At 36.1% G+C, this 26,807-nt stretch overlaps 1 long non-coding RNA gene across 3 annotated transcripts; it reads right to left on the bottom strand.

Moving 5' to 3' along the window:
- On the bottom strand, positions 1 to 25,194 carry LOC141706182 (uncharacterized). Of its 3 annotated transcripts, none has more exons than XR_012568696.1 (4): positions 24,851 to 25,194; positions 24,010 to 24,119; positions 22,542 to 22,632; positions 1 to 221 (listed from the first exon to the last, which is right to left on the bottom strand). It is a non-coding gene; the product is annotated as an uncharacterized LOC141706182 (long non-coding RNA). The 3 variants fall into 3 exon arrangements; XR_012568695.1 differs by having other exon boundaries at positions 24,040 to 24,119; XR_012568694.1 differs by lacking the exon at positions 24,010 to 24,119.
- Between the last annotated feature and the right edge of the window lie 1,613 nt (positions 25,195 to 26,807).

The following is a 26,807-nucleotide window of genomic DNA, read 5'->3' as shown; positions in this document are numbered from 1 at the left end:
ATTTCTAATTAAACAAAAATATTCTCAAGTTCTAACATCAAATTTATCTTCCAACAAGTTCCTGCCTTGCCACAAACAATTCATGTGCTTCCTCTTGTGCTTTCTGCAGCTCCACTGTGAAGGACTCAACTGATTTGAGGTCAGCTTTCATCCTTGTGATTCTGTCCCTTGATTTTTTATTCTATAGCTCCCATATGAGAAGGCAGCATCTGCAGCTCAAACTGTACAGCAACATGTTATTTCCTTTAAATTGTAAAAGTCTAATATATTACTTTTCCTGCTTATTACTTTTCCTTTATATATAGTTATCAACCAAATTTTCTAGAGCTTAGAAAATAAGGTAAAGGAACAGGCAACCAATATACAGCTCAAATTACAAGTTATTTTGAAAAAAAAACTTAAAATGCTACACTTGACAGAGACGCACAGAGAGGGAGAGATGACCACAAAACCAATATCACAAAGTTTATAAGCGTTTATATATATTATATGCATTTACGTATAAAGCCGCTATCACAAAGTTTATCCTGAGTTCTGAGAATAGAAAGATACGTAAAGGAAAATGTGAGCATCAATAATGAGAACATAAATTCGCAAATAACAGACTTATCATTATTTAAAAATCATTATAATTACAAGATACAGAGCTTAAAATCAGCCACTGTGTGCAACATTTTTAGAAATATGCTGAAGCATATATAGCTGCAACATATAAGTCTCACACTAGATATCAGAGCTTATAGTGGTTGTATAACTAGACTTCAGAATATTTAGATATTACTGAAGCTTAAATGATAAGTGTTGTGAATATGTTGTGTACTTGATGATCACTTAAACAAAATGTCTAAGTAGATTTTACTAAGTGAAATTATGTAGCACTCGACGGATAAGAGTTTTAGTCCCGACTGATAACTCATTATAGTCCCGACGGATGATTAACTTATTATCCATCGAGTGAGTAGCTTATTTAATAATAAGTTTGTAGCACAGTGATGTATGCACCTTTGTATAGAATCTGTAGTAGCATATAAGTCATGTTGACTTTAACTAGATATGCAGAATAGGTTGATTAACTGTACATAAGCAATGTCTTGTAATTCTGTATAAGTGAAATGAAGTCAAGTGCCAAAATAGCTACCGACGGATGATTAACAAAGCTTCGACGGATGATCAAATGACTATCAACGGATGTTTAACATAGCAATCGACGGATGATCAATTAAGTCATCAACGGATGATCTGAAAGTCGACGGATGATCATATCAAGATTCAAACATCAGTTGAACAGTGAAAGCTGACACATAGCCGTCGAGTTGGATACAAACACACTGTGGAAGCCCATTAACTGGGTAATAGAGGACGAAAAGCAGCAAAGATCAAGACTGTTAGATTTTATATTTGTTCAGTTCTTTTGACTTTGTAATCTTGGTAATATATAAACCAAGAGAGTAGCAAATAGAAAAACAACTGAGATAGCTGAGAAACATAAAAACAGAGAAATCTTTGTAAGCACAATCTTTAGCATTTCCTGTATTCTCAGCAGTTCTATTTTGTAAGCAGCTGTGAGCATTTCTGCACACAGAGTCCTCTCGATATATTATATATATCTCTGGCGGAATTGTTTAAATCCACCAGAAAGTTTTTAAAGATTCTTGTTTTTAATTACTTATGTTTTGATTCATTCAAGTTTACATTCCGCATTGTGCTAATCAAAACAAATATATCCATAATCGAGTTGAACATTTTTATTTCAAGAAAAAGGTTCAAGAATTCCATTCAACCCCCCCTTCTGTAATTCTTGCTATATTGTTAAGGGACTAAAAATTGGTATCAGAGCAAGCTCTTAATCTACAAAGAGTTTAAAGATCAAAACAATTCAGTAAGATGAACAAGAAAGATGTTGGAGTCAAGATTCCTTTTCTTGATAAAGATAATTACCATCATTGGAAGGTAAAGATGCATCTTCATATGCTTTCTCAAGATGAGGCCTATGTGGACTGCATATAAAGAGGCCCTCATGTTCCAATGAGAGCTGCAACAGGAAATGAACCATCTGTTCCAAAGCCAAGGCATGAATGGTCTGATCTTGATATTGAACAAGTCAGGAAAGATAATGTAACTCCTTAGTTTTGATGATCACAACACAACAAGCCATCATGTTGTTATTTGAGAATGTTTGCAAGATATAACAGCTTGATATCAGTGCTGTTTAAGTATCATGACAGCAAGCTATCATAAGACAGTAATCTATTTCAGCAAGCTATGATCACGATTGTCAGAATAACAGCAAGCCAAGATGCACAGTCCAGATTCAACAAGGAAGTCGAATTTCATGGAGATGTTATAGGATCTTCATATATATCAGTTGTAAGGACTTCTTTAATATAATATACGTGCATGATATATAGAGAGCTCATTTATAAAACATTTTTACTTATTCAAATTGATTTCCTAAAGAATAGGAGTTTGTTTCTCTTTCAAACTCTTTCTCCTATCTTCTTTTTAAAACGTTTTATCCTCTACTAAATAGAAGAGATATTTTCTGAACGTTGGACTTCTGTGTTTCTCTTCTATCTAACGTATACATGAACGTTGGAAACCATCCCAACGATCTTACACGGTAGAATTGGATTCTAGCCGTTGTAATTTGTTGAGGCTGTTTTCAAATGTTAATGTATGGTTATATATATGTGGTTTCTTGCAGTTTTATGACTGAGGAATTTTGCAAGCAAGAACACATACAACTCCTGATCTTTATTGATTTCAAAATACTCTTGAGCTCTAAATATATACACGTGTTTCATCTTAGAGAGAGTTTATAGTTTGAGTTGTAAACTTTATCACTGATTTGTATTGTTCAATTGTATTGATTAGTTGCTGGATAAGTTGGCTAGGGAAACAAGGGTTTAGTGGTACTTGCTAGAGGAGTTTGTACTACGGGGTAGTATAGTACTTAGAGAGCAGGTTCTTAAACAGGGTTTCAGCAAGCCATTATCAGCAGCTGGGATAAAGGGAGATATATTGTTGTATCTTGTAGCTGTAACCTTCATTGATCAATAATATATTCTCTTACCAAGTTGGTAAGGGACCAGGACGTAGACCATAGGGGATTAGGGGTCGAACCTGGCTAAAATTCTTGTGTGTTCTATTTACTTTCCTGCACATTATTTTCTGCATTGCATTTAGTCATCTCAGCTTACTATCATTGTCAGATTATAGTTCAGTTGGTAAAATCTCAGTAAGCTATTATCGGGTAAAATCTAAAAGTAATCCTAGTTAGCCATAATCACCTATTTACCCCCCCTCTAGGTGTAATTTCAGTTGGTATCAGAGCTTTGGTATACTAATCTTTCTGTAACAGGAATAATATTCGATCAAAATGGCTGACAAATATCCCGAAGGAACCTCAGATTACCGAGCACCTCTCTTGCTTGGTACAGAAAACTATAACTGGTGGAAAGGTCGCATGGAAGTGTATCTATCCAGGGAGCCACTAGCTTTGAGAGTTGTTCAGAAGGGTCCTTTTGAGTTCAATGACAAAGAAGGCAAAGTGAAAGACGTTGATGATCTCACAGAGGCTGAACTAATCAAATACAGCTTCAATGGAAAGGCTAGGAATTCTCTCATGAATGGGTTATGTCCTAGTGAATGTGATAAAGTCTCTTCATGCAAATCAGCTAAAGAGATATGGGATACTCTGGAATTGTATCACGAAGGATCCAAGAGTTTAAGAAAGGTGAAATTGAGTAAACTAATGAATGAGTTTGGAAATTTCAAGCTTCAAGATGGAGAAACTATTCGAGAAAGTCAAGCTAGATTCCAGATAAATCTGAACGCCTTAAAGCAGCTTGGCAAACATATCCCACAAGAGGAAATCAACATGAAGATACTTAGTGCTGTGCCATTTATCTATGAACCAAATGTAACAGCTCTAGAATCCTCTCCAACTATAGATACTATGGATCAATTGGCTGTTTTTGCAGAATTGGAACAATTTGAAAGCAAAATCAAGGAAAGCCAATCAAGTTCTATGCAAGCTCCAGTTGCTCAAATGAAGCAATTAGCTCTTCACACTAATGATAGCTTACTGGAATCTGAAGATGAGTCAGACGAAGAACTAGCTTTAATATCCAGGAAGATCAGAAAGATGATCGAGAAGAAGAACAAGCTGAAAAGAGATAAAGGCAGATTTTCCAACAACAAGAAGCCCAACAAGGATTCTAAAGATCAAACATGCTTTGAATGTGGAAAGCCAGGCCATTATAAGCGGGACTGCTATAAATTGAAGTCAAAACAGCAAACTGTCTTCAAGGATAAGAAGAAAGCTAAAGCTCTAATGACTTGGAGTGATGATGACTCGGTTTCCAGTGATGATTCAAGTGGAGACATGGTCAATCTTGCCCTAGTTGGACTTGATGATGATTCTGTTCGAGGAAATTCAGAAAGTGGATACCTAGAAAGTGATTCAGAAGAAGATCAGAGTGAGGTAAACTCTTGTAAATATAATTTATCTTCTGAAAATATTGTTTTGGAACCACTAACCATGCAGGAATGTAAGAATGTATCTATGGGTGAATATTATTCTCTTAAAGCTGAAAATAGCAAGCTAAAAGAGAAGAATAATTATCTCAAGACTATGGTTCAAGATTTGATGAGCAAAGTAGATACTTGGATTGACAAGAAGGTACCTACACAAGTTGACAAAGAGGATGAAATCAAGGATCTTCAAGCTAAAGTTAGTCATGTGGAAAACTTCAACAAAATTCTCTTCAAAAGAAACAAGACTCAATTAATGGAGATCACAGAGTTAAAGAAGGAGATTGAAGCAAGGGATGAATGTTTGGAGCTGTTCAAACTCAGAGAATCAATAGATGCAACACTTTCAAATCAAGCAGAAGAACCATCTCAGCAAGCTGAAATCATAAGTCAGCAAGCTGAAAAGATTGATCTGCTCACAAAGGAAGTTGAGGATCTGAAAAAGGGCATGGGATCGTTTGTTCAAGGAGAAGAAAGTCTCAAATCTATGATGAACAACACAAATATTCCATTGGTCAGAGAAGGAATTGGAATGAATGCAAACAAGAAGGACAAAGCTCTAAGATATGAAGGAAAACATGGCATTCCCTATGATTATGCTATGCCTTGGAAGATATACAACAGATGTGGAAAGAAAGGGCATCTTGAAAAGCATTGCAAAGTTCAGAATGGACAAAAATCATACCATGGAGGAAACAAACAGAAAACAGCTTACTATGATCAGAATGGCAGAACAAAGACAGCTTACCATCATCAGGCTGGCAGAGTTAAATCACCTAGATTTATCCAAAAATGGATAAAGAAATCTGATTTACATGTTTTATATGTTTTATCTGCTAACCATGTCGGACCCAACAAACTTTGGGTACCAAAAGGTTGAGTTGTTTTATTTGTTTTGTAGATGTGTCTTGCCGCTCGAGTCAAATCAACTCAATGGATTTTAGATAGCGGATGTACTAGACATATGAGTGGAGACAAAGCACAATTCATGAGTCTTCAGATGAAAAAGGGTGGAAGAGTGACTATTGGTGATAACAAAACTCTTCAAATTCTTGGAAAAGGTAAAATAGGTAATAAACACATTTCAATTGATAAAGTTCAATATGTTAAAGGCCTTAAATATAATCTGCTTAGCATAAGTCAGTTATATGATGATGGTCATACTGTTAACTTTGGTATTGATAAGTGTATTATTACTATTGGTACTAACAAAGTCCCCCTAGTTGCTAGAAGGGAAGGAAATATATATATTTTGGACTTTGAGTTGCAGAAAACAGCTTGCTGTCTTGCTGCAATAGACACTGATCCTTATGTTTGGCATAGAAGATTGGGTCATGCTCACATGGACTTACTTAACAAGCTTTTAAAGAAGAAGCTAGTCAGAGGTTTACCCAAAATCAAGTATGTCAAGACTGAGGTGTGTTCGGCATGCCAATTAGGCAAACAAATTAGAAGTACTCACAAAGCAAAGAAAATGGTATCTACTTCTAAACCCTTAGAACTTTTACATTTAGACTTATTTGGTCCAGAAGCTTATAAAAGTATAGGAGGTAAGCAATATGGTTTTGTAATTGTTGATGATTATTCTCGTTTTACATGGGTATTGTTTCTTAGAACTAAAGATGCTGCTTTTAATGAGTTTGAGAAACTAATTAAATTACTTGAGAATAAGCTCAATACAAAGCTTGTAGGAATAAGGAGTGATCGAGGTGGTGAATTCCAAAAAGACTTTGTTACTTATTGTGAAGAAAGGGGAATATCACATAAATTCTCGGCTCCAAGGACTCCACAACAAAATGGTGTGGTGGAACGCAAGAATAGGTCACTGCAAGAGATAACAAGGACTTTGTTGCAAGAAAGCAAGTTACCTAGAAGTTTTTGGGCAGAAGCAGTCAACACAGCATGCTATGTTCTGAATAGAGTATTGATAAGACCTATTTTGGACAAGACTCCATATGAATTGCTCAAGAAAAAGAGGCCCAACATCAGTTACTTCAGAATCTTTGGCTCAAAGTGTTTTGTGCTCAAGACAATTGGTAATGATGGTAAATTTGATGCTAAATCTTTTGAAGCTATTTTTCTTGGTTATTCTATGAATAGTAAAACCTATAGAGTTTATAATTTGTCTAAGCATATTGTTGAGGAATCTATAGATGTTACTTTTCAAGAACCTAACAATGATCTTCCAAGAGAAGAGGAAGATGATGCAGGTGAAGCTGGACAACAACAAGCTGAAACAGAGAAGGCTACTCCAAAATAGCAAGCTGAAATAGAGACTGATTCTGGAAAACAGCAAGCTGAAATTGAAACTGCCTCAGGAAATCAGCAAGCAGAACCTTCTACTCCAGTTGATGATGCAATTGTAAAGATGGCAAAGATGACTCTTGATGGTCCTAGAGGAAATAGAGCAAAGGATAAAATGTCAATCTATGATGGTGAAGACTTAGCTCCTCCATCTAAGATAAGGAAGACTTCACATGAAGATATTGCAAAGCATTCATTGCCAAAAGCTACACGGACAGTGAAGAATCACCCTCCAGAACAGGTTATTGGTGATATTTCTGATGGTCTCAAGACAAGAAAAGGCACTGCAAACTTTTGTGCTTATGCTGCATTTTTAGCTCAAGAGGAACCCAAGAATGTCAAAGAAGCACTTGAAGATGAAAATTGGATCACGGTTATGCAAGAAGAACTCAATCAATTCGAACGATGTGATGTTTGGGAACTGGTCAAGCCACCAAAGGATGCTTCAATCATTGGTACAAAATGGATTTTCAAGAATATAGTGGATGAATTTGGTACTGTTACTCGAAATAAAGCAAGGCTCGTAGCACAAGGGTACAACCAACAAGAAGGCATTGATTTTGATCAAACTTATGCTCCAGTAGCTAGATTGGAATCAATTAGGATGCTTCTTGCTTATGCATGCTACAAGAAGATCAAGCTACATCAAATGGACGTCAAAAGTGCTTTTCTTAATGGATTTCTGGAAGAGGAAGTTTATGTCAAGCAACCCCCTGGTTTTGAACATGAACAACATCCGGACTATGTTTACAAGCTCAAGAAGGCATTATATGGCTTAAAGCAAGCACCAAGGGCTTGGTACAAGAGGCTTAGTAAGTTTTTGATCAAAAATGGCTTCATTCGAGGTAAAATTGATCCTACTTTATTTACTAAGCAAAATGGTAATGATATTTTGATTGTCCAGATATATGTAGATGATATAATCTTTGGATCCACTAATGATTCTATGTGTGAGTGGTTTTCTAAGTGTATGAGCAGTGAATTTGACATGAGCATGATGGGTGAGCTCAATTATTTCTTGGGGCTCCAAATTAAACAATCTAAAGATGGAATTTATGTGCATCAATCAAAATATGTCAAGAATTTGCTGACCAGATTTGGTTTTGACAATGTCAAGCGGAAATCTACTCCAATGAATCAAAATAGCAAGCTGACATCGGATGAAAAAGGTAAAGATGTAGATATCAAGAAGAATAGAGGTATGATTGGTAGTCTTTTATATCTTACTGCTTCTCGGCCAGATATTATGTATAGTGTTTGTGTATGTGCTCGTTTTCAAGCTAAACCTAAGGAATCACACTTAAATGCAGTTAAAAGAATATTTCGATATTTAAGTGGGACTATTAATCTTGGGTTATTTTATCCTATTACAAGCATATTTGATCTTGTGGGGTATAATGATGCTGACTATGCAGGTTGTCAAACTGATAGAAAGAGTACAAGTGGTGTTTGTACATATTTAGGACAAAGTTTCGTATCTTGGCAAAGTAAGAAACAAACTTCAGTTGCATTATCCACAGCAGAAGGTGAGTATTTGGCAGCTAGTAGCTGTTGCTCTCAAATTTTGTGGATGATTCAGACTCTACGAGATTTTGGAATCAAGTGTGGCAAAGTTCCAATCTATTGTGACAACACTAGCACCATCAACATATCAAAGAATCCGGTTAATCACTCAAGAACAAAGCATATTGATGTTCGTCATCATTTCTTGAGAGATAATGCTGCCAAAGGTAAGATTGAATTAGTTTTTGTACCTACTGAATATCAATTGGCAGATATCTTTACAAAACCCCTTGGCGAAGCAAGATTTTCTACCATTCGAAGGGAACTTGGGATGTGCAGTGTATAATGGCAAGCTATCTTTGGAAATTTGGTAATAGTAGCTTACTATCAATTTTCATCTTAGCTTACTATGATTGTTTATTAAATGTCATAATTTGTGTTTAATTTGATTTATTAATTTTGACATGCCATTATCTGTTAATTGCTGCTTACATGTTTGTTTGTTTTGATGCTTGATCTTACACTTATGATCAGCCCTCAATCTAGATCTTTTTGATGCTTTAAGGGGGAGAAATTTAGGAGACTTATTTTATGATTATGTTTATTTCTGTTTGGTTATTAAGACTATCTGTTGGCTTATGTTTAATCTGTGGTTAATCTGTGGTTTGCTACTTGGTTTATGATGCTACTTGGTTTATGTTGGCTGTTATTTAAGACTTAATTGTCTTTTAGTTTTTAAGAATTGATGTAATGATATAATGCTGCTATGTTGGTTATTTTGGATATGCATGTGTGTCATTTATATTTTAATTGCAGTAACAGGTTATACAATTTTGAGATATGCATAGATTTAGGGGGAGTTTTTATAATTCTCCTAAATGTGTGTAATCATCAAAAAGGGGGAGATTGTAACTCCTTAGTTTTGATGATCACAACACAGCAAGCCATCATGTTGTTATTTGAGAATATTTGCAGGATATAACAGCTTGATATCAGTGCTGTTTAAGTATCATGACAGCAAGCTATCATAAGACAGTAATCTATTTCAACAAGCTATGATCACGATTGTCAGAATAACAGCAAGCCAAGATGCACAGTCCAGATTCAACAAGGAAGTCGAATTTCATGGAGATGTTATAGGATCTTCATATATATCAGTTGTAAGGACTTCTCTAATATAATATACGTGCATGATATATAGAGAGCTCATTTATAAAACGTTTTTACTTATTCAAATTGATTTCCTAAAGAATAGGAGTTTGTTTCTCTTTCAAACTCTTTCTCCTATTTTCTTTTTAAAACGTTTTATCCTCTACTAAATAGAAGAGATATTTTCTGAACGTTGGACTTCTGTGTTTCTCTTCTATCTAACGTATACATGAACATTGGAAACCATCCCAACGATCTTACACGGTAGAATTGGATTCTAGCCGTTGTAATTTGTTGAGGCTGTTTTCAAATGTTAATGTATGGTTATATATATATGTGGTTTCTTGCAGTTTTATGACTGAGGAATTTTGCAAGCAAGAACACATACAACTCCTGATCTTTATTGATTTCAAAATACTCTCGAGCTCTAAATATATACACGTGTTTCATCTTAGAGAGAGTTTATAGTTTGAGTTGTAAACTTTATCACTGATTTGTATTGTTCAATTGTATTGATTAGTTGCTGGATAAGTTGGCTAGGGAAACAAGGGTTTAGTGGTACTTGCTAGAGGAGTTTGTACTACGGGGTAGTATAGTACTTAGAGAGCAGGTTCTTAAATAGGGTTTCAGCAAGCCATTATCAGCAGCTGGGATAAAGGGAGATATATTGTTGTATCTTGTAGCTGTAACCTTCATTGATCAATAATATATTCTCTTACCAAGTTGGTAAGGGACCAGGACGTAGACCATAGGGGATTAGGGGTCGAACCTGGCTAAAATTCTTGTGTGTTCTATTTACTTTCCTGCACATTATTTTCTGCATTGCATTTAGTCATCTCAGCTTACTATCATTGTTAGATTATAGTTCAGTTGGTAAAATCTCAGTAAGCTATTATCGGGTAAAATCTAAAAGTAATCCTAGTTAGCCATAATCACCTATTCACCCCCCCTCTAGGTGTAATTTCAGATAAAAAGGCCATGAACATTCTGTTCAATGGTGTTGATGCAGATATGTTTGATAACATTATCAACTGCAAGACTGCCAAGGAAGTTTGGGACACAATACAGATAATCTGTGATGGTACTGAGCAAGTAAGAGAAAATAAAATGCATCTCCTGATTCAGCAATATGAGCATTTTCACAATGAAGAAAGTGAGCCACTCACTGACATTTTTAGTAGATTCCAAAAGCTACTAAATGCTCTTAAATTGCATGGAAGAGTCTATCAGACTAAAGACTCCAATCTGAAATTTCTCAGATCTCTTCCAAAGGAATGGAAACCAATGACAGTCTCATTGAGAAACTCACAAGATTATAAGGAGTTTACTTTGGAGAGACTGTATGGCATTCTGAAGACCTATGAGCTTGAAATAGAACAGGATGAAAGAATGGAGAGAGGAAAGAAGAAAGGAGGATCCATTGCACTAGTTGCTGATCTGGAAAAGGAGAAGGAAGTGAAGATGAAAGCTGTGGAATCAACTTCAAAGGCCTGTGAAAGCAAGGGTAAAGGGCTAGCTGCAGAAAATGAAGATTCATTGAGCCAAGATGACATGGAGGACATTGATGAGCACCTAGCATTCCTTTCAAGAAGATTTGCCAAGCTCAAGTTCAAGAAGAACTTTGGAGCTGCCAAGCCAAATAGAAACATGGTGGATAAATCAAAATTCAAGTGTTTCAAATGTGGCTTGGCAGGGCATTTTGCAAATGAGTGTAAAAAGTCAGATTCCAGCAAGAAAAGATTTGAGTCTGTAGATTACAAGCAAAAATACTTTGATCTACTCAAACAAAAGGAAAGGGCTTTTATCACACAAGAGAATGACTGGGCAGCTGATGGCTTGGATGAAGATGAAGATGTCAGCTATGTCAATCTAGCCCTTATGGCCAAGTCTGATGAAACAGAGACAAGTTCCTCAAGCAATCAGGTAATCACTACAAACCTTGCACATTTATCTAAACCTGAGTGTAATGATGCAATAAATGACATGTCTACAGAATTGTATCATTTGCGTGTTACACTTAAGTCCCTCACTAAAGAAAATGCTAAAATCAAAGAAAAAAACCTGTTTTTGAGTGAGAGGAATAATGTGCTTGAGTCTCAGTTTGTTGAGTTTGAGAAACTAAAAATTGAGTGTAGAATTGCCAAGGAGGAATTAACTGAATCCTTGAAAAAGGAAGAAATTTAAAAGAAGCAGCTCGATCGTGAACAAGAGGTGATTAAAGCTTGGAAAACATCCAGAGATGTTCATGCTCAAATCACCAAGGTTCAAGGAATTGAGTCTTTTTGTGATGAAGCCTGGAAAAAGAATAAGGAGAAACTAGAACCTATTTTGGTAGATGGGTTGCTGACAAATGTAGAGTCGACGGATGATGAGGACTATCCGTCGGATAACAAAAAGTGTTATCCGTCGAATGATAAAAATCCTCATCCGTCGGCTGTAAGAAAACCCATTAGCAAAGCCAAATTAACCAAGCTAAATGATAAGTATGGGTCTGTTTCCAAGAACTTTGTTTCAAGAGAGTCAAGTCAAGCCAAGAAAGGGAAGAAGGCTAATGTTGGTCACATGACTGTCAAACAGTTAAGTGACAGACTTGAGAAGATAGAGGTAAAAACAGAGACTAAAAGGAAAAACAATAGGAATGGTAAAGTAGGGATTAACAAACATAATAACTACACACCTGACAAATATGCTCCTAGAAAAATCTGTGCCAAGTGTGGTAGTGTAAATCATTTGTCTGTTAATTGCAAATCTGCCATGCCAACTCCCATGTCTGTTCAGCCTCAATTCTCTAACATGAATGCCATGCCTCTCATGCCTGTTAATGCTATGCCTCCACAGAACATGAATGCACAGTTTGCTAATATGCCATTTGCACCTAATTCATATTATGCTGCATACAATATGCCTCAAATGCCATTTAGCATGCCTTACTGGAATAACATGTTTGCACCAAGCATGCCATTTCCTGTTAGCCATAACATGCATGATAATTCTGTTGCATTTAGTGGTTTCAAAGGCCCAACCCAAATGACTAAGGAAGAATCTGAAATTCCTAAGTCAAATGAGTTAAGATCTAAGAAACAGAAGAAGAAAGCTAACAAGGCAGGACCCAAGGAAACTTGGGTACCAAAATCAACTTGATTTGATTTTAATGTGTGCAGGGAAACAGAAGGAATCTTTGGTACTTGGATAGTGGTTGTTCAAGACACATGACTAGTGATTCTACCCTGCTCACAAAGTTTGAAGAGAGAGCTGGCCCAAGTATCACTTTTGGAGATGACAGCAAAGGTTATACTGTGGGATATGGCTTGATTTCAAAGGACAATGTCATCATTGAAGAGGTTGCCTTAGTGGATGGTCTCAAACACAATCTGTTGAGTATCAGCCAGCTTTGTGACAAAGGCAACTCAGTAACCTTCAACAAAGAAACCTGTGTTGTGATTAATAATCAAAACAACAAAGTGGTTCTCACTGGTGTGAGAAGAGGAAATGTGTACCTAGCTGACTTCAACTTAATTAAAGCAGAATCTGTAACTTGTCTTCTTAGTAAATCAAGTCAAGATGAAAGTTGGCTATGGCACAAGAAGCTATCCCATTTGAACTTCAAGACCATGAATGAGCTGGTAAAGAAAGAGCTAGTTAGAGGCATTCCTCTAGTGGAATTTACAAAGGATGGACTGTGTGATGCCTGCCAAAAAGGGAAGCAGGTTAAAGCATCATTCAGGAAGAAACTTGATTCAGCAATTGAGAGCCTCTGCAACTGCTTCACATGGATTTGTTTGGACCAGTCAATGTATTGTCAATTTCAAAGAAAAGATTTTGCCTAGTAATTGTAGATGATTTCTCAAAGTTCTTTTGGTCCTATTTCCTAAAGTCCAAAGATGAGGCTAGTGAAATCATCATCAATCACATAAGGCAAGTTAACAATCATCCTGATTTCAAAGTTAGAAGAATCAGGAGTGACAATGGAACTGAGTTCAAGAACTATGTCATGAGAGTATTTTGTGAGGAAAATGGGATCTTGCATGAGTTTTCAGCAGCAAGGACTCCACAACAGAATGGAGTAGTGGAAAGGAAGAATAGATCTCTTATTGAAGCTGCAAGGACAATGCTTGAAGAATCAAAATTACCAACATATTTCTGGGCTGAAGCTGTAAACACTGCATGCTATACTCAGAATATCTCTCTGATTAATCAAGCAAGATGCATGACACCTTATCAATTGTTCAGGAACAAGAAGCCAACTTTAAACTTTCTTCATGTCTTTGGCTGTAAATGCTATATTCTGAGAAATCAAACTGATCAAAATGGGAAGTTTGATGCTAAAGCAGATGAAGGAATTTTTGTTGGATATGCTGTTGGTAAAGCATATAGAGTCTACAATCTAAGAACCAACATTGTTGTTGAATCTATACATGTTGTGTTTGATGATAAAAAGATTGAAGGACTAAAAGATGGAGATTACCATGAAAGCCTCAAATTCGACAATGTCGAGATGGTCAGTGATGAAAGTGATGATGAGAGTGATCAAGAAATAGTGTCTAAGGATAATGCAGACAAATCTACCACAAATGAAGCACAAAACTCAACATCCGTCGAGTTACATAATGCTTCATCCATCGGAAGGCAATCTATATTATCCGTCGGAAGACAACCTGCCTCATCCGTCGGTACTCAAAATTCACCATCCGTCGGGTTATCAAAAGGAGCAGGAAGTCAAGGCAGATCACCCATAGAAAGTACCCCTATCTCAAATCAAAGATCCACAAACTCAGGGGGGAGTTTCTAGCAATCAAAACTCAATCACACATCAAGACAACATTGAGGTCTCTTCATCTAGGGCTAATCTACCTCAACCAAGAAAATGGACAAAAGATCACCCCTTTGAACTGATTATTGGTGATGTTTCTTCCAGAGTTCAGACCAGGAGAGCAACTCAAGAAGAATGTCTATACAGCAGCTTCCTGTCTAAGGAAGAACCAAAGAAGGTAGAATAAGCCTTGTTAGATCCTGATTGGATTTTAGCTATGCAGGAGGAGCTAAACCAATTTGAAAGGAATAAAGTATGAAAGCTGGTACCCAAGCCTAAAGGAAAGAATCCAATAGACACCAAATGGGTATTCAGAAATAAGATGGATGAAAATGGCATAGTAGTAAGGAACAAAGCAAGATTGGTTGCTAAAGGCTATTGCCAGCAAGAAGGGATAGATTTTGATGAAACATTTGCTCCTGTTGCAAGACTTGAAGCCATCAGAATCTTCTTAGCCTATGCAGCCCATGCCAATTTCAAGGTCTATCAAATGGATGTCAAAAGTGCCTTTCTGAATGGAGATTTGGAGGAAGAAGTGTATGTAAGTCAACCTCCTGGCTTTGAAGATCCAAATTTCCCAGAGTATGTCTATTATCTACTGAAAGCACTTTATGGACTAAAGCAAGCACCTAGAGCCTGGTATGACACTTTATCAAAGTTCCTTTTGGAAAATCACTTCACAAGAGGTACTGTAGATAAAACTTTATTTTTCAGAAATGTTAATGGCTCTAGCATACTTGTTCAAATTTATGTAGATGATATTATTTTTGGCTCTACAGATGAGAAACTTTGTAAAAAGTTTGCCAAACTAATGCAAAGCAAGTATGAAATGAGTATGATGGGAGAACTAACTTACTTTCTTGGTTTACAAGTTAAGCAAGTTAGTGATGGAATATTCATTAGTCAAACTAAATATATTTTTGATCTTTTAAAGAAGTTTGATCTAATGGATTGCACATCTGCAAAAACTCCCACGGCCACTGCAACTAAGCTTGAACTAAACACTACTGAAAAGTCTGTGGATATTTCAAGTTATAGAGGCATGGTTGGCTCACTTCTGTACTTAACAGCTAGTAGGCCAGATATAATGTTTGCTACATGTTTGTGTGCTAGATTTCAGGCTGATCCTAGAGAGTCTCACTTGATAGCTATTAAGAGAATTTTCAGATATCTCAAAGGAACACCAAAACTTGGCATTTGGTATCCTAGAGATTCTGGTTTTGATCTAACTGGTTATTCAGATGCAGATTATGCAGGTTGCAGAATTGATAAAAAAAGCACAACAGGAACCTGTCAATTTTTAGGAGACAAGCTTGTGTCCTGGTTCCGTAAAAAGCAAAATTCAGTTTCTACTTCTACAGCTGAAGCTGAATATATTGTTGCTGGCAGTTGCTGTGAACAGATTTTATGGATGAAAAATCAATTGCTAGACTATGGTTTGCAAGTTGAAAGGATTCCTATTTCTGTGACAACACAAGTGCAATTGCCATCACTGAAAATCCAGTGCAACATTCAAGGACAAAGCATATAGACATCAAGTACCATTTCATAAGGGAACATGTAATGAATGGTACTGTAGAGTTACATTTTGTTCCAAGTGAGAAGCAACATGCAGATATTTTTACCAAGCCACTGGATGAATCCACCTTTTCTAGGTTGGTAAGTGAGTTAGGTATGCTTAATTACTCTTGAATTTATCTGAATTATTTTGCAAGATGAAAAGTAGCCAGAAATTTAGCTGATTTTTAGTCTTGGATGAAATTTTGGCTAAGTCAAAATTTGCATCTCGACGGATGACCATTATCCATCGGGTTGAGTCATCCGTCGATATACAAATTGTAAATAAAAATCAATTACTTTTCTGGAATATTTTAAAGCTCGACGGATAATAGTTTATCCTCATCCATCGAAGTGTCTAAATCTTAACCGTTAATTCCCTGAACATTATCCATCGAGTATACTTACAGTTTGTAAGCATTACACAACGGATAATGGGTGGAATTTTTACAGTTTATTTTAAAACGACTATTTTAGGCAATTTCTATTGGGTAATTTAATTCTCTTTATTATTTTTGTCCGTTGATTTTGAGTAAAGTATAAAAGTTTATTTCATTCTAATCATTGTCTTTTATCATTCTCAAATTCAACTGTGTCATTTCATTCTCTCTCAAGAAAAAATCCTCTTTCTCTTCAAGCTTTTCTTCTCTAACAATGGCACCCGTAGTAAAGATCATGTCACAGACTGGGTTCATATATGAAAAGAACAACTTCACTGCTTTGGTCAATAAGGGTATTCAGCAATCAGAAGACTATCATAAGATGATGGACTTCGTGAAGAACTGCAAGTTAAGTTTTGCCATGCTGGAATCACCCACAATTTATTGTGAAGTTGTTGAAGAGATGTGGACAACAGCAATCTACAACTCTACTGACAAAACCATCACTCTGACCATCAAAGGTAATGAATTCTGTATCAATAGTGATGTAATAAAAGCATGTTTCAAGATTCCTGATGATAATGTAATTGCACCACACACTGACACTGATATTGTCAATATGCTCAATTCCATTCATTATGCACTTCCTACTACAAAACTAAGTGACATTAGAAGACTAGGTCTTAGGAAGGAATGGAGTTACATGTGTGATGTTGTAACTAAAGTCTTTTCTGGAAAAATCAGTAATTTTGATTCTGTGAACATTTCCATGCTTAACATGCTATACATGCTAGTTACAGACAAATTTTACAATTTCAGTGACCTTATTGTGTATGAGTTAGGTTTTAAATTAGGTGACTTAGCCAAAAGAGGAAAGAATGTTTACTATGCTAGATTTTTTATGCTTTTGGCTAACCATCTTTGTCAAGAGATTGTGCTTGAGAACCCAAACAACAAATTAGCTTGTTGGGTTCAAGAGAGAAGAATCATTGCAGACTTGAACAGAGCCAACCATCACAGGGATGTGCCAATGTTCTATTTTCCTGTAATGCTGACACCTCAGGTAAGTGAGGTAAGTTCATCCATACCCTCAACTATTCCAATCTCTTCTATTTCTTTGACTTCAGGCATAGCTATGGCAACTGTGACAATGACCAAACAGTTGCCTACCAAAGCTGCCAAAACAATTGCAATTTCTAAATCCAAATCAAAGAAAACCCCCTCTGGTATCTCTCAAAAGGTACCAGTTGAAAAATCTAACAAAGCCAAAGAGGGGAGTGTGAAGGAGGGTAAGTTAGGTGAGGGAAGGGCTGAACATCAAAGAAACCCCAAGGATAAGGTTGGAGAGTTGAGTGAATCCCAGCCTAGCCACACTGCAGTTTCCCAACAAACTGCAGTGCTTAAAAAGGACAAAAGCTCACTTCTAGCTGCATCCTCCCAAAAGGATGTGGCTATTGAACAAAGCTCTCATCCAAGAGCACATGCCAAGAGGGTTAGGGACACAAGCTCACCCCAAACTTACACTAGAAAGAAGAAATCCAAAATAACTGGGGATGCACAGGGCACACACTTAGTGCAAACTGGTGCTAAAGACACAGTCCCTGCACCTTCTCAAATTCAGATTGATGTGGCTCCAATAAATGTGGAGTCACGGCCAAAATCTCTCATTATAGAAGCCACTGAAACACAATACTCACCAACTAACTCACTGGAAGTGGACATGATAAACACTTCAATTCCTGATTCCCCTTCTTTAACTCTGTTGGGGAAGCCAAAATCTAGTGCAAGTGAGCATCATCTTTTAGATGATTTGTTGGCTCACTTGCCAATTCTTTCAGATTCTATTGTGATATCTGTGCCTTAAATAACTTCAATCAACACAGGGTCAACAATAGTTTCTCTTTCCACCTCATTCATTTCTACTCTCTCGATGGATATTGCTCATCCGTCGACTAGTGATTGTATCCCGACGGATAAGCTTAACAGCAGTTATCCGTCGGATAGCTTTACCACTCACCCGACGGATATCACTTATCCGTCGAGTGTCTCTGCACAACTTCAAACTTCAATAATTTCAAGTGCAGAAGATTTAGTGGTAATACATTCACTCTTAGGACTGAGAGAGGAGAGTGTATTGTGTGAGAGGCTGGGTTGCTCCCAGGCAAAAGGAGAGGAAAAGAGTGAATCTCAGCAATCCATTCATTCAGGATTGACAAAAGTGAGTGAGAGGAGTCCCACCTTAGTAGGTGAAGGTGAGGGTGTGAGGGTGGGGAGCCAGGGTGAGACCCTGATGCAACAAAAGAGAGAATATGAGAGAAAGGCAGGTACTGGAGAAATAAGGATGGAACCAGCCATTGCTAGTGAGTCAATGAGTGTGGATGATGCTGAAAAGGAAAGATAATTTCATCAACATTATAAAGCTGTAATTGATAACATTTCCTTGGATGCTGACACTTTTACTCACTCGGTTTCAGCCTATCAATTGTTGGCTGCTCAGGGCAATGTGGAGGCAGAGCAGACTTTGAATTTAGTGCACACCACAGAATCTCTTCAAAGAGATAAAGCTGCTGTGAACAGAATGCCTTCTCAAGCTGGAGAGCCATCTGAAGAATTTGGAGTAAATTCTGATGATGATGACTCTGGTTCTTTGGATGGAAGCATGAACTTAGGGGGAGCTGAAGGCCCAAGTTCTGCTTTAAGTTCACCTGAATGGGCATGGGCAAAGGAATCTACACCAGGACAATTTGAGGTGTCTTTGGTCAAACAAGTAATAGCTATTCAACAGGCCCTTCAGGAAACTTCAGATGTGGTACCAAGGCTGTTCTTCAAGCTCACCTGGACTCTCTACATCTAATGAAGATCCAGCACTTAAGACATAATCTCAGTGTGGATGAATTAAAAAGGGATATAGCTGACTTGAAGACCTATAACTCTGAGAAGCTGGATTCAGTAATGCCATATGGTACCATGCAAGATCTATTACTGAGATTAAGGAGAGAATCAGATTCTGACAAGAAGATAGCCAAGCTGGAGAACAGAGTTCAAGTTATTGAGAATTCAGTGGCTCTACTTCTTCAAAATCAACAGACTCACACAAATCTTCTTATGCAACTGGCTAAAGCACAAGGCCTAACTCCTCCACTTGATGAAAACAAAAAGGGGGAGAGAGAATCAAGTAAGGGGGAGAAAGGACCAACTGAGGGGGAGAAACTTCTAGTTCAAATCAGCAAAGTAATTGTACCTTCAATTACTATCTCCAAGCCACCAGTTGCAGATGGTATAGATCTTATCAATGCAACAGCAGAAAATTTGAAAGATGTTGATAAAGGAAAGTTGACTCTGATCAACTGGAAAAAGATTGATGAGGATATACTGAAAAAGTTTGAATTAGTCAAGGAACCAGTTCAGTCAGCCATCCATCACTCTCATGTCAAGCCAATCAGTGTGAATGAGATGAGCATGAACTATCTGGAGAAAGGACAATCTTCCTGCATCAAGACTACAAAGACTGAGATAATTCTTAAACCAAGGGAAAACTATCCAAAGTCATCTTTGAAGAACCCTATGGATGTTGTGTATGAGACATCCAAGCCTGATGAAAAGAAGCTTCTGTCAAGATCTATTGTCTTCTACAAAGATCCAGCTAATTCAGCCTCAAGAAAGAGAATTGTAAAGATATTCAGAAATGGGAAGGAAATTTGTGTGGTAGCTGGACATCCACAATTTGCTCATGCAAAGAAAGAAGAAAAAGCCAGATTGAAGCAGGAAAAGAGGCAAGCTGCTCTAGATGCAAAGAAGTCTAAACAAAAGAAAGAACAGTTTGCTATCTTGGCCAAGCTACAGGTTGTGAATTCTTCTCAACAAATTCCCTCTCAACCATCTCAAGCTACTGAATCAAAGAAGAAGATTGAAGAACAGAAGAAATCCCCAAGAAAGAAAGAACTGGCTAAAAGAACAAAAAGGAAATTGGATGTTGTTGACAAGGAATTGGAAGATCAATTTCCTAAGGAATCCACTCAAGCTAAAACTCAATCATCAAAGCCCTCTGTGGTATTTGAAAATATAAGGGTGGTGGACCCCTACAGGAACATACATGGAGAGCCTATTGTGCCAAAGGATGAGCCAATAGAGTGGGATAAATTACCAATTCCTGACTTCAACTTGCCAATTCTTACTAAGCCAAGAAGGACAAAGTCAAGGGCAGTCAAGAAAGTGAAGTTGTCACCTCTCAAATCCAAGTCATTAGTCAAAGCTTAACCCAAGGTCAACAGGGGAGACTACTTGTACTTATGTGACATCAAGGAATTCTCAGATCTAAACCTTTATCCGGAGGAGCTGGATGAGATACGGGCAATTGATGCATACAGAAACCTACCTGAAAGGTTGGTGTTCAAGTACAAAGGAGGAAGGGAGATTCAGTGGCCTCTTCACAGGATACTTCAAGAAAGCCAAGCTGTGTTGATCAAAGTCTATTCATCCTTCAAGAAAAACTTTGGGTTCAATGTAACTGCAAGAAGATTAGTATTGAAGAAGATTGAAGAGCTAAGGAGTGTTAGAGCCAAAGATGTACTTCCCAAGACTCTTATCATCCCATACACAGGGAGAAGAGTGCATCTAAGGCCCTACTGGCTGATGGAATTCATGGATGACAAGGGTGTGAGAAGATTCTTCAGATTAGAAGACCAATTGAGTATCTCTAGCAATGAGACTCTCTTGGAGATGCAAGAAATGTTGGATCTCTCAGAATCTGATGAATTAGAATTCCACAGGCAGCTCCAGAATCAAATTGAAGAAAACAACAGAAAGCTTGGAAGAAGATCCAGACCTTTAAGAAACTAGGAAAATCTGCTCAGGCTAGAGGAGCATCTTGAACTGACTGTGAGCCAAACCTTGTACATTTTGTTTAAATTGAAGCACTTTCAGTTTTATCTACTTATCTTTAAAGATATATGTTAAGGATGTTTTGTAATCATCAAGTGTCTCGTAATTTATGGCTACAATTCCAGTAGACATAAATTGGGGGAGATTGTTGTGAATATGTTGTGTACTTGATGATCACTTAAACAAAATATCTAAGTAGATTTTACTTAGTGAAATTATGTAGCACTCGATGGATAAGAGTTTTAGTCCCGACGGATAACTCATTATAGTCCCGACGGATGATTAACTTATTATCCATCGAGTGAGTAGCTTATGTAATAATAAGTTTGTAGCATAGTGATGTATGCACCTTTGTATATAATCTGTAGTAGCATATAAGTCAAGTTGACTTTAACTAGATATGCAGAATAGGTTGATTAACTGTACATAAGCAATGTCTTGTAATTCTGTATAAGTGAAATGAAGTCAAGTGCCAAAATAGCTACCGACAGATGATTAACAAAGCTTCGACGGATGATCAAATGACTATCAACGGATGTTTAACATAGCAATCGACGGATGATCAATTAAGTCATCAACAGATGATCTGAAAGTCGACGGATGATCATATCAAGATTCAAACATCAGCTGAACAGTGAAAGCTGACACACAGCCGTCGAGTTGGATACAAACACACTGTGGAAGCCCATTAACTGGGTAATAGAGGACGAAAAGCAGCAAAGATCAAGACTGTTATATTTTATATTTGTTCAGTTCTTTTGACTTTGTAATCTTGGTAATATATAAACCAAGAGAGTAGCAAATAGCAAAACAACTGAGATATCTGAGAAACATAAAAACAGAGAAATCTTTGTAAGCACAATCTTTAGCATTTCATGTATTCTCAGCAGTTCTATTTTGTAAGCAGCTGTGAGCATTTCTGCATACAGAGTCCTCTCGATATATTATATATATCTCTGGTGAAATAGTTTAAATCCACCAGAAATTTTTTAAAGATTCTTGTTTTTAATTACTTATGTTTTGATTCATTCAAGTTTACATTCCGCATTGTGCTAATCGAAACAAATATATCCATAATCGAGTTGAACATTTTTATTTCAAGAAAAAGGTTCAAGAATTCCATTCAACCCCCCTTCTGTAATTCTTGCTATATTGTTAAGGGACTAACAATAAGTATATGTTATGTTGGCAGCTTACAATACAATAACCTTGAACTGATCACTTGCATGAAGTAAACAAAATTTCGAAGCGTATTTGTCAGACAAATTAAACAATAACCATTATAATAGAAATTAAAAAGGAAAAGAATAGACCTCAGCAGAGTATGATAATCATCATGTCTAGATAGAAACAGTTACTCACTTTCCCTGGTACAAGACACATAAAACAACTAGTTGATTTATATAATATACAATGCTTACCTGACATTTTTAGATAGACATACGATAAAAAGACCTCCTTCAAATGCAAAACATATTAGTTCCTTGATAGCCCCACAAAATTCATGTTGTTCTGCACTATCAAAATCACGAGAATGTAAGAAACTAACTATAAAAATATAGACTATGACTAATTGTGGAAGTGATTGGAAAAAATGAATTCCTAGATTTATTCACAAAAAAGCAAGTAAATGCAAAAAGGCAACGGTGGCTTCAATTATCTATGTAGTCAGATTCTGAATGAGCAGATTATGATCATAAGAAAGATTAACACTAGAATTAACAACAATAACACCTAATTCAGAAACAAGCTCCCAATTTAGAAACATTATTAAGCCCGAGATTATTAAGCATGACGACCATCTAAATCTGCATATTCTACTTAAATTTGCATATTAAAACATTAATAAATCTGCATACCCCTATTTGAATTTTGGTTTTGTATCCTACTCTTCTTATGTCAATTTCACGCTTATGTCGCACCAGATGCACATAGATCAGTCCAGCACTCAAGCTTTACAACTATATAATAATATTTAAATTATATCAAAATAGTAGATTTAACCAAATTACTACAAGAAACATAAATTAGAAGGGTTTTTAAAATGTTGGCTATTAAATGAGAATTGAAATTGATCATCTTGTGTTTACCAGATAATAAGAAAGACTTAATTGATAGTTTAAAATGAGAAAACATGCATGAAGGCAGGCACTCAAATACGTGTACAAGGTGGTAGTAGGCAATATTATTATCTACATACAAGCAAGACAAAAACAAAACAAAAGCAATTGTTCTTGGATAAGGTGGACTTAAACAGCGGGCTACTAAATAAGGTTTCTTGTATTCAATCTTCATATGTGAACCAAAGAAATAGAACAGCTAGCAGTGAAGAGTCAAACGTGAAGAAAAAACATTAAAAAATTAGAATTATAGAAGCATGTACTACATTATACGTCAAGGCAAAAACATATTTTTTTTTTCATATATATTATCCCTCTGTTGCAGATGTTCACGCAATGCATTAGCTGGAAATGATGCAGCTATATTGTCTGTTAGAGAATGATGTAGTAGCAAATAACTATAATTCACCTAGGTAGACTTTTACAGAAGGAAAGAATGCATAAAGGAACAATCCACTTGACACTTAATCATGTATAATTATGTTTATTGTTACACCTCAAATCGCCGCAATTTATTCAATAAATGTCCTTGAACAATTTAAAGAAGACCGATAAATATGCTTGAACAATTCGATAAATTCTAGACTCAGATTTTTTTTAAAAAAATATAGGTTGAAATTAAATATTAAAATCTTACTATAGGGTAAGGCCCTGGTATTCTGAAATATTCTTCTAAAGCTTTTTCAAACCTTCTACTTTAGGACTAAGAAAACACAAGATATGAAAGAATAATATGATGTCTGAGCGAGTTAATAACTTAATATTATACCTAAGTTGGAGTTACTTGCAATAAACTCACCCACTTCCAAGACAATATATTCTTTCAGGAGGGATGGTTATTTCTCCAATCTCTCGTAGTAATGCGTCAGCAAAGCGACTCTAGTAATGAAAAAAGGGATATAGGCATAAATGTTAAGATTAGGCAAGTGTAGATACAATTACAAAACTCACATATTTTGTGGTAATTGTGTAGACTTTTTAGCTTGCAAACTTCAAAGCATCGGATACACCTGGATAAAATCTGCAGGACTTGATTTATCAGATTATTGGATGTATTCCTTTCATTTTTAGGTAAACAGACAAGTCACGGTAGTGTGCATTAAACTATTTTTTCAACCTTTCAGGCACTAATAAGTATTAAGACTACACTAGACCAGCTCAATATATTTTGGCATTTCAACATAATCTTTACTACTGTGCCATTACCGACTTATATGGTAACTATCATAATTTAAAAATTATGTGCTATTTTAGTCGAAACCTTTAAACACTAGCAGATAAACTATAGTAAGCAAAGCTCGTTGTAAATAGTAGTTATTTCCCTGAGTTTCCATCGAATTTACCACAGACTCCAAGAGATTTTCAGACTTACAAAAAAAAGAGAAAAACGAGTATTTAGATTACAGAACATATATATTTGCTGAGACTGCATATGGGAACAATCCACTCTAACAGTTAATCACATTTACTCATCTTTATTGCAACAACTCAAATCACCATAATTTATTCGATAACTGTCCTTGAACAATTTAGATAAGACCGTTACCAAATTAAGGCTAAAATAAGTAAACTATATATATATATATATATATATATATATATAATCTTACCAATCCTTCGATCACAACCGTAATCCGAGAAGAGATTTATTTTGTAACCGCCACTTGCAGGAACAAACGAGCTGTTGTATATATAAATAGTTACCAAACCCAATTCAATTCAATTTAATTTCAATATCACTGTACAAATACGGAGAGAGGGGGGAGTGATAGAGAGATAAAGAGAGAAAAATATTAAACAAAAGAAATCCCCAAATTACTCCTTATGAAACCCTAATTTACTCCATGTAGAAAGCGACTACTGCAAACCCTAATTACAAGCTTTAAACCCAATTGAGAAGAAAGCTCTGAATCATTTTGTTTTAAACCTGATTATGAAGAGTGCGTGTTGAGAATAGAATATGTTCAAGAGTGTTTGAGAATGAAGCATTTTGTGTTTTATATTTTGTTTACAATTAATAGAATAAACTGAGCGGGTTAACATTTTACTTTTTGGCGGCCCAAAATTGGCCAAAATTTGACCGGCCAAATACCCCGCTTGATTTTTAGTTCTATTGCAACACATTTTTTAATAAAAATTGTAACGCTATATTTTATGTTACAATAGCAATTTGATAATAGCTATGATAACATTTCCTAACCTCTACTGTAATGCCAAAATAAAATGTCACTTCATATCAAATTTTATTGATTTAAGGTAACATTTTTGCTGGTAACACCAAAAAAGTGTTGGTAAAGGTCATATATGGTGTAGTGAACCCTAGTTCTCTATAATAGTACGTACGTATGTATCTCTGTTGTTAGATAATAATAAAATCTGAAGTCTAGTCTAATAATAAAAGTATTTTATTATTCTAATAAAATTACAGGTGAGAGTTCTAGACCGAGTAGGATTCTGTAATTAAAATTTGTAGCTGCCTGTTCACTGCAGTTTCTGGGCTGCTCCGGTTGGATTCTCCTTACTGGACCATCTCCTAATTAAACCGAATTCCGTGGGCTTTGCGTAGACTATAAGATCGTCAAAATCGGACTTCTGGATCTCTAGATATGACCCAAACAATATTTGCAGCCCGAGTAGTCCAATATTACGAATTTTCTTCTATTTTCACTCCAAAATAGGACTTTTTGCTCCAAATCCTTTCAAGTCTAGAATTTCCTTGTAACCTACAATAAAACATCAAAACCTATTAAATAAATATCCAAATCAGTGCAAAACAGAATTAATATGAGAATAAAATCATATAAAAAATATATAAAAATATTTTATATCAAACATCCCTACATTAAGCATTTGCACGTCCTTGGGCAAATAAGTGAAATAAAAACTAAGTCCTAACTAGCTAACATTGTTTTTGTAGATGTCACGATTGCACTGAGCAAATTCAACAAGCCGTTAAACCTCTAAGCGGCCCTAGTAGGACGAGTTTTGTCTCGTGAGGGCATGTAGAAGATGTACCCACAAAATCAAATATTTTCAATCACCAAGTCTCTCAAACATGCAATATATCATGGTACTCCACACATTGTAAACCTCAATCACATGACAACCTGAAAGTGTCTGAAAAGTACAAGTACTCTCACTTAAGCATAAATTAATACAAAATAATCCAAGTATGCACACAATGTCTTGATAGACAAAAATATCATGAAATAGACATCAAAGTCACAATCAGTAAGTGAGCACGCTATGGATGGAAATCACACATGATTATCAACTCACACAAGTGTATAGGTGTAAGTGTTTCAGTCAAGTTCAATCAATGTACATGTGTTACCATATGCCTGATCGTCCACTGAATCTCCACTACTTCGTATACATGCATAAATGAATCAAAAGGTCTTTGATAAGGTTGTAATGAGGCTTATATACAGGTAGGATATCAAGAAAATGGCTAACAAGTGGCTAACTTGATAAACCAGTAGAGCATATTGTTCAATTTTAATTAAAGCGCTCAACATGAAAATTAAATCATGTAAAAGATGATAAGTCTCTCACAAGAATTAAATT

Source organism: Apium graveolens, chromosome 2 (assembly GCF_009905375.1).
Source record: "Apium graveolens cultivar Ventura chromosome 2, ASM990537v1, whole genome shotgun sequence".
NCBI classification, from domain to species: domain Eukaryota; kingdom Viridiplantae; phylum Streptophyta; class Magnoliopsida; order Apiales; family Apiaceae; genus Apium; species Apium graveolens.
Note: the sequence above shows the minus strand (reverse complement) of the source record. Positions and strands in the feature narration are given on the sequence as shown.